Genomic DNA, 9,868 nt, shown 5'->3' on the forward strand with positions numbered 1-9,868 from the left:
AGTCATCATGATATGTATGTGCATTGTTATGCCCTCTCTATTTGTCAATTGCCCAACTGTAATTTGTTCACCCAACATGCTATTTCTTATTGGAGAGACACCACTAGTGAACTGTGGACCCCGGTCCATTCTTTTACATCTGAATACAATCTACTGCAATCATTGTTCTCTGCTGCTCTTCGCAAACAAACATCATTTTCCACACCATACATTTAATCCTTTGTTTACAGCAAGCCGGTGAGATTGACAACCTCACTGTTAAGTTGGGGCAAAGTATTTTGATTGTGTTGTGCAGGTTCCACGTTGTCGCCGGAATCCCTGGTGTTGCGCCGCACTACACTCCATCACCAACGACCTTCACGTGGCCCTTGACTCCTACTGGTTCAATAACCTTGGTTTCTTACTGAGGGAAAACTTGCTGCTGTACGCATCACACCTTCCTCTTGGGGTTCCCAACGGACGTGTGCTTCACGCGTTATCAAGCTCTTTTTCTGGCACCGTTGCCGGGGAGATCAAGACACGCTGCAAGGGGAGTCTCCCACATCCAATCTCTTTACTTTGTTTTTGTCTTGCTTTACTTTACTTTATTTACTGCTTTGTTTGCTTTCTATATCAAAACTACAAAAAAAAATTGGTTACTTGCTTTACTTTATTTACTGTCTTGTTTGCGCTCTCTATATTAAAAACACAAAAAATTTAGTTACTTGCATTTACTTTATTTAGTTTGCTTTATTTACTACTGCTAAAATGGGTACTCCTGAGAATACTAAGTTGTGTGACTTCACTAGCACAAATAATAATGATTTCATATGCACACCTATTTCTCCACCTGCTACTACAGCAGAATTTTATGAAATTAAACCTGCTTTACTGAATCTTGTTATGAGAGAGCAATTTTCTGGTGTTAGTTCTGATGATGCTGCTTCCCATCTTAATAATTTTGTTGAACTTTGTGAAATGCAAAAGTATAAGGAAGTAGATGAGGACATTATAAAATTGAAATTGTTTCCTTTATCCTTAAGAGGAAGAGCTAAAGATTGGTTGCTATCTTTGCCTAAGAATAGTATTGATTCATGGACTAAGTGTAAGGATGCTTTCATTGGTAGATATTATCCTCCTGCTAAAATTATATCTTTGAGAAGTAGCATAATGAATTTTAAGCAATTGGATAATGAACAAGTTGTCCAAGCATGGGAAAGAATGAAATCTTTGGTAAAGAATTGCCCTACCCATGGACTGACTACTTGGATGATCATCCAAACCTTTTATGCAGGATTGAATTTTTCTTCGCGGAACCTATTGGATTCAGCTGCTGGAGGTACTTTTATGTCCATCACTTTAGGCGCCACGACAAAGCTTCTTGATAATATGATGATCAACTACTCTGAATGGCACACTGAAAGGGCTCCACAAGGTAAGAAGGTAAATTCTGTTGAAGAAACCTCCTCCGTGAGTGATAAGATTGATACTATCATGTCTATGCTTGTGAATGGTAGATCTAATGTTGATCCTAATAATGTTCCTTTATCTTCATTGGTTGCTCAAGAAGAGCATGTTGATGTGAACTTCATTAAAAATAATAATTTCAACAACAATGCTTATCGGAATAATTTTGGTAACAACTATAGGCCATATCCTTCTAATAATAGTAACAGTTATGGTAATTCTTACAACAATAATAGGAGTGTACCCCCTGGTCTTGAAGCCATGCTTAAATAATTTATTAGTACACAAACTGCTTTTAACAAATCTGTTGAAGAAAAGCTTGGCAAAATTGATGTTCTTGCTTCTAAGGTTGATAGTCTTGCTGCTGATGTTGATCTTTTAAAATTGAAAGCTATGCCTAATGAAACTAAAGATATTAAGTCATTTGCTACAGCAAACGCTATCCAAGTTCGAATTAATGAAAATATTAGATTGATGGTTGAATTGCATGCTAGGTGGGAAAAAGCGGAAAAATTTGCTAAAGAGAATAATGTAGCTAAAGTTTGGACTATTACCACCACTAGTAATGTTGATGCTTCACATGTTGCTAAACCTCCTACTATGAATGGTAAAATAATTGGTGTTAGCAATGTTTCTACTCCTAATGCAAAGCGTGCAAAACTGCCTGAAACTGCTAAAACTGGTGAAACAACTTGTGATAAAACTGCTGAAATTTTTCAAAATATTGGGGACAACGATCCCATTGCTGTAGATCATAATGGTTTAGATTTTGATGATTGTCATATCTCTGAAGTTATTAAGTTCTTGCAAAAACTTGCTAGAAGTTACTACAAGAAAAGTTGCCATGGCCGACGAAGTTGAAGTCGCGCCGTGGTTGCTGGTGTACCATGGCCGACGATTTTGGGTCTATCCATTGTGCATGTCAAAACGTTTTTTTTCTCGTTTTTGAGGCCACCTAGCCCGACGAAACCGGCCAAAACATTGCTTATGGTGGCCCGGGACGTGGTGCATCTCGAATTCTCGGGTTCGCTGGCCGAATCAACGCAAATCCGCACCGCCGATGGATGTAGGGCCCAGATGGCAGCCTCTCTGGCATTGTTTTTTTTCTCGATCGCGCCATCTCGTTCAACGCTCTCCGATCGAGCCGTTTACGATGCAGGATCATGGGTCCCGCATGTCATCCTCTATGAACCAAAATTCTTTCTATTCTTGGATTTTTTTTGACCCCCTGATTTCTGGCTACTTCCTTTTTTCTTTTGATCCCTTGCCGCCTTGGAAACGTTGACACCGCTGCTGCTAATTGGGACCCGCATGTCATCCTCTATGAGCAATCAACTTTCTTTTCTTGGAGTTTTTTTTGGCACCTCAAATTTGGTCACTTGCCTTTTTCTTTCGATCCCCTGCCGCCTCTCAAACGGTGATACCGCTGCTGCTAAATGGGACCCGCATGTCATCCTCTATGTACTATAAAACTTTCTTTTCTTGGATTTTTTTTGGCACCTCATATTTGGTCACTTGCCTTTTTCTTTCGATCCCCTGCCGCCTCTCAAACGGTGATACCGCTGCTGCTAAATGGGACCCGCATGTCATCCTCTATGTACTATAAAACTTTCTTTTCTTGGATTTTTTTGGCACCTCATATTTGGTCACTTACCTTTTTCTTTCAATCCCCTGCCGCCTCTCAAACGGTGAGACTGCTGCTGCTAAATGGGACCCGCATGTCATCCTCTATGTACTATAAAACTTTCTTTTCTTGGATTTTTTTTGGCACCTGATATTTGGTCACTTGCCTTTTTCTTTCGATCTCATGCCGCCTTTGAAACGTTGACTAAGCTGCTGACTCATGGGTCCCGCATGTCATCCTCTACGACAATAAAAGTTTTCTTTCTTGGAGTTATTTTTGACCCCTAATTTCTGGCTATTTGCCTTTTTCTTTTGATCTCCTGCCCCCTTTGAAACGATGACGACGCACCTGGCAGGTCGGTCCCACATGTCATCCTCTGTGAACAATAAAAGTTTCCTTTGATGGATTTATTTTGAACCCCTAATTAATTTCGGGATATTTCCTTTTTTCCTTTGTTCACCTGTCGCCTTGAAATCGCTGAGGATGCTGCTGCCTCATGGGTCCCGCATGTCATCCTCTCAGAATGGTAAATGTTTCTTTTCTTGGATTTTTTTGACCAAACGATTTTTGGCTTATTTTTTATTTCGATCTCCTGCAGCCTTTAAAACGTTGAGGACGCTGCTGGCTCACGGGTCCCATATGTCAGCCTCTATGAACAATAAACGCTGAGGATGCTGCTGCCTCATGGGTCCCGCATGTCATCCTCTTAGAACGAAAATGTTTCTTTTCTTGGATTTTTTACCAACAGATTTTTGGTTTATTTTTTCTTTCCATCCCCTGCCGCCTTTAAAACGTTGACGACGCTGCTAGCTCATGGGTCCCCGATGTCAGCATCCCCGTACAACAAACATGTGATATCTTGATTATTTTGCAGACAATAAACAGTGTATTGCGCTCTGAGCTATTTCAAATGGATAAAATAAATCTTTATTTTTACATAAACAAACTTATATGTTGAATCTACTTGTTTTTTTTGTTTTTGCGAAGCATAGGACTTTCCTGTTTTTTTTAGAAAATTCCGAACTTTCCTGTTTTGGAGTGGGCTGAAATTGTACGAGTCAAAAGGCCAAGCAGGATAGTTCGAAGGCCAAGATGTCCAGATGCAGCCCAATTGAAATCTTTCTTCTTGGATTTTTTTCACCCCCTGATTTCTGGCTACTTCATTTTTCTTTCGATCCCCTGCCGCCTCTCAAACGGTGATACCGCTGCTGCTAAATGGGACCCGCATGTCATCCTCTATGTACAATAAAACTTTCTTTTCTTGGATTTTTTTGGCACCTCATATTTGGTCACTAACCTTTTTCTTTCGATCCCCTGCCGCCTCTCAAACGGTGATACCGCTGCTGCAAAATGGGACCCGCATGTCATTCTCTATGTACACTCAAGTTTCTTTTCTTGAATTATTTTTGGCTCCTGATATTTGGTCACTTGCCTTTTTCTTTCGATCTCATGCCACGTTTGAAACGTTGAGGAACCTGCTGGCTCATGGGACCCGCATGTCATCCTCTATGTGCTATAAAAGTTTATTTTCTTGGGGTTTTTTTCACCCTCTGATTTTTGGCTATTTCCTTTTCCTTTTGATCCCCTGCCGCCTTGGAAACGTTGAGTAAGCTGCTGACTCATGGGACCCGCATGTCATCTTCTATGTACAATCAACTTTCTTTTCTTTTGATCTCAAGCCGCATTTGAAACGTTGAGACCGCTGCTGCTAATTGGGACCCGCATGTCATCCTCTATGTACAATAAAGTTTCTTTTCTTGGATTATCTTTGGCTCCTGATATTTTGCCACTTGCCTTTTTCTTTCGATCTCATGCCGCCTTTGAAATGTTGAGTAAGCTGCTGGCTCATGGGTCCCGCATGTCATCCTCTACAAACAATAAAAGTTTCCTTTCTTGGAGTTATTTTTGACCCATAATTTCTGGCTATTTGCCTTTTTTCTTTTGATCTCCTGCCCCCTTTGAAACGATGAGGACGCTGTTGGCAGGTCGGTCCCACATGTCATCCTGTGTGAACAATAAAAGTTTCCTTTGATGGATTTATTTTGAACCCCTAATTAATTTCTGGATATTTCCTTTTTTTTCCTTTGATCCCCTGCCGCCTTGGAATCGTTGAGGATGCTGCTGCCTCATGGGTCTCGCATGTCATCCTCTCAGAACGGTAAATGTTTCTTTTATTGGATTTTGTTTACCAAATGATTTTTGGCTTATATTTTATTTCGATCTCCTGCCGCCTTTAAAACGTTGAGGACGTTGCTGGCTCACGGGTCCCACATGTCAGCCTCTATGAACAATAAACGCTGAGGATGCTGCTGCCTCATGGGTCCCGCATGTCATCCTCTTTGAACGAAATGTTTCTTTTCTTGGATTTTTACCAACATATTTTTGGTTTATTTTTTCTTTCCATCCCCTGCCGCCTTTAAAACATTGACGACGCTGCTGGCTCATGGGTCCCCGATGTCAGTCTCCCCGTACAAGAAACATGTGATATCTTGATTATTTTGCAGACAATAAACAGTGTATTGCGCTCTGAGCTATTTCAAAAGGATAAATTAAATCTTTATTTTTACATAAACAAACTTATATGTTGAATCTCCTTGTTTTTTTGTTTTTGCGAAGCATAGGTCTTTCCTGTTTTTTTAGAAAATTCCGAACTTTCCTGTTTTGGAGTGGGCTGAAATTGTACGAGTCAAAAGGCCGAGCAGGATAGTTCGAAGGCCCAGATGTCCAGATGCAGCCCAATTGAGATCTTTCTTCTTCGATTTTTTTCACCCCCAGATTTCTGGCTACTTCATTTTTCTTTTGGTCCTGTGCCGCCTTGGAAACGTTGAGACCGCTGCTGCAAAATTGGACCCGCATGTCATCCTCTATGTACAATAAAATTTCTTTTCTTGGATTATTTTTGGCTCCTGATATTTGGTCACTTGCCTTTTTCTTTCGATCCCGTGCAGCCTCTCAAACAGTGATACCGCTGCTGCTAAATGGGGCCCGCATGTCATCCTCTATGTACAATCAAGTTTCTTTTCTTGAATTATTTTTGGCTCCTGATATTTGGTCACTTGCATTTTTCTTTCGATCTCATGCCACGTTGAGGACCCTGCAGGCTCATGGGACCCGCATGTCATCCTCTATGTACTATAAAACTTTCTTTTCTTGGATTCTTTTTGGCACCTCATATTTGGTCACTTGCCTTTTTCTTTCGATCCCCTGCCGCTTCTCAAACGGTGATACCGCTGCTGCTAATTGGGACCCGCATGTCATCCTCTATGTACAATCAAGTTTCTTTTCTTGAATTATTTTTGGCTCCTGGTATTTGGTCACTTGCCTTTTTCTTTCGATCTCATGCCACGTTGAGGACCCTGCTGGCTCATGGGACCCGCATGTCATCCTCTATGTGCTATAAAAGTTTATTTTCTTGGGTTTTTTTTCACCCTCTGATTTTTGGCTATTTCCTTTTCCTTTTGATCCCCTGCCGCCTTGGAAACGTTGAGTAAGCTGCTGACTCATGGGACCCGCATGTCATCCTCTATGTACAATCAACTTTCTTTTCTTGAAATATTTTTGGATTCTGATATTTGGTCACTTGCCTTTTTCTTTTGATCTCATGCCACGTTTGAAACGTTGAGTAAGTTGCGGACTCATGGGACCCGCATGCCATCCTAATTTCTGGAGTTTTTTTTACCCCCTAATTTCTGGATACTCTTTTTCTTTTGATCTCAAGCCGCATTTGAAACGTTGACACCGCTGCTGCAAAATGGGACCCGCATGTCATCTTTTATGTACAATAAAGTTTCTTTTCTTGGATTATTTTTGGCTCCTGATATTTGGTCTCTTGTCTTTTTCTTTCGATCCCGTGCAGCCTCTCAAACGGTGATACCGCTGCTGCTAAATGGGGCCCGCATGTCATCCTCTATGTACAATCAAGTTTCTTTTCTTGAATTCTTTTTGGCTCCTGATATTTGGTCACTTGCATTTTTCTTTCGATCTCATGCCACGTTGAGGACCCTGCAGGCTCATGGGACCCGCATGTCATCCTCTATGTACTATAAAACTTTCTTTTCTTGGATTCTTTTTGGCACCTCATATTTGGTCACTTGCCTTTTTCTTTCGATCCCCTGCCGCTTCTCAAACGGTGATACCGCTGCTGCTAATTGGGACCCGCATGTCATCCTCTATGTACAATCAAGTTTCTTTTCTTGAATTATTTTTGGCTCCTGGTATTTGGTCACTTGCCTTTTTCTTTCGATCTCATGCCACGTTGAGGACCCTGCTGATCATGGGACCCGCATGTCATCCTCTATGTGCTATAAAAGTTTATTTTCTTGGGTTTTTTTTCACCCTCTAATTTTTGGCTATTTCCTTTTCCTTTTGATCCCCTGCCGCCTTGGAAACGTTGAGTAAGCTGCTGACTCATGGGACCCGCATGTCATCCTCTATGTACAATCAACTTTCTTTTCTTGAAATATTTTTGGATCCTGATATTTGGTCACTTGCCTTTTTCTTTTGATCTCATGCCACGTTTGAAACGTTGAGTAAGTTGCGGACTCATGGGACCCGCATGCCATCCTAATTTCTGGAGTTTTTTTTACCCCCTAATTTCTGGATACTCTTTTTCTTTTGATCTCAAGCCGCATTTGAAACGTTGACACCGCTGCTGCAAAATGGGACCCGCATGTCATCTTTTATGTACAATAAAGTTTCTTTTCTTGGATTATTTTTGGCTCCTGATATTTGGTCTCTTGTCTTTTTCTTTCGATCTCATTCCGCCTTTGAAATGGTGAGGAAGCTGCTAGCGCATGGGTCCCGCATGTCATCCTCTATGAACAATAAAAGTTTCCTTTCTTGGAGTTATTTTTGACCGCTAATTTCTGGCTACTTCCTTTTTCTTTTGAGCCCCTGATGCCTTGGAAACGTTGAGTAAGCTGCTGACACAAGGGGCCCGCATGTCAACCTCTATGTACAATCAACTTGCAAGATCTTGGAGCGAAAGAGCTTGTATAAGTGGGACCCATATGCCATCCTCTATGTACAATAAAAGTTTCTTTTCTTGGATTATTTTTTGCTCCTGATATTTGGTCACTTTCCTTTTTCTTTCGATCTCATGCCGCCTCTGAAAAGTTGAGTAAGGTGCTGGCTCATGGGACCCGCATGTCATCCTCTATGTACAATAAAGTTTCTTTTCTTAGATTTTTTTTACCCCCTGATTTTTGGTCACTTGCCTTTTTCTTTCGATCATATGCCGCCTTTGAAATTGAGGTCGCAGGTGGCTCAAGGGTCCCACATGTCAGCATCTATGAACAATAAACCATTCCTTTGTTGGATTTATTTTTTACCCCTAATTTCTGGCTATTTGCCTTTTTCTTTTGATCCCCTGCCCCCTTTGAAACGCTGCTGGCAGGTCGGTCCCACATGTCATCCTCTATGAAGAATAAAAGTTTCCTTTTTTGGATTTATTTTTGACCCCTAATTTCTGGCTATTAGCCTTTTTCTTCTGATCCCTGCCGACTTCGAAATGATGAGGATGCTGCTGGCAGATCGGTCCCACATGTCAGCCTCTATGAACTATAAATGTTTCCTTTCTAGGATTTATTTTTTACCCCTATTTTCGGGCTACTTGCCTTTTTCTTTGAAACGTTGAGGACGCTACTGTCTCATGGGTCCCACATGGCATCCTCTCTGAATGATAAACCTTCATTTCTTGTTAACGACAGGTTTATCAGTATTATTTTTGCAGACTAATACAAGCTCTTTCGATCCAAGATCTTGCAAGTTGTCAAGTTGATAGATTAAATCATGGAATTATCAGGATATGTTTTAAATTTCAAATCCACTTTATGAATTTGTAAAAATACCGTTATCCATGTGGTTATGGAGCGATCAAGGATTTTCATATTGTGCATGAGCAGTTTCAAAAATTGGAACCCAATAATTCAAAATAAATAAAAACAACTTTTATGTAGAATCTCCGTGTTTTTTTTTTGCCAATCATAGGATCTGTGTTTCATTAGAAAAGGGCCGAAATTGCATGAGCAGAAAGGCCCATTTGTGGTTATTGGGCTTCGACAGCCGGAGCAAGTAGACCGATAACAATTACCATGTAGATGTTCGTTGGCAACCCAAAAGTGAAATATTGGGCCCAACAGGGGAAGGTTGAACAGTACTTTTTCTATTGGGAAGGTGGTACATGGGGTTATCCTGACAAAAAAAATGGAACATGGGTTACTGAAGGTTGCCCATTTGTGCCCAATATGTTTGTCAGCAGGAGCTTTACCTTCCGCCGCCGCCGCCATGGTCGAGCTAGCGGTACGGCGGCGTCTCGAGCTCGGGGTAGCGCAGCGTCCGCGCGCGCCCCAAATTAAGGTACCTATTAAGCGGAGATACGTACCGGCGACGAGCACATCGGCCTCGCGACGGCACCTACGATAGGCTCGGCTGGCCTTGGGGCATTTACCCCTAGCCTCTTCCATGCTCAAGTTTTAGAAATGTTTCTGGCTCTGTTCAACACTGGATCAAATTTGTCAACATGACCATTTTTATGGAGTAGCAACGAGTTGAATCTCTCAAAACTCTTTAAGTTCTGCAATATAACGACTAATTGGGACTACCTTATACAAAATGATTACATATCCTTATTTTGGAAGCAAGCAATCACACATTTATAGTTTGCTAGTCAGCTGCACGTAACGTTAAAAATCAGCAATTATAATGAATAAACCTGTAATCTTCACTTAAAATGCATTAAGGAGCATCAAATTTGACAAATCAAACCATGTCTTACTGAAAATTGACATGTCTTTCTCA

The sequence above is a fragment of the Lolium perenne genome, chromosome 5, assembly GCF_019359855.2.
Source record: "Lolium perenne isolate Kyuss_39 chromosome 5, Kyuss_2.0, whole genome shotgun sequence".
NCBI lineage: Eukaryota > Viridiplantae > Streptophyta > Magnoliopsida > Poales > Poaceae > Lolium > Lolium perenne.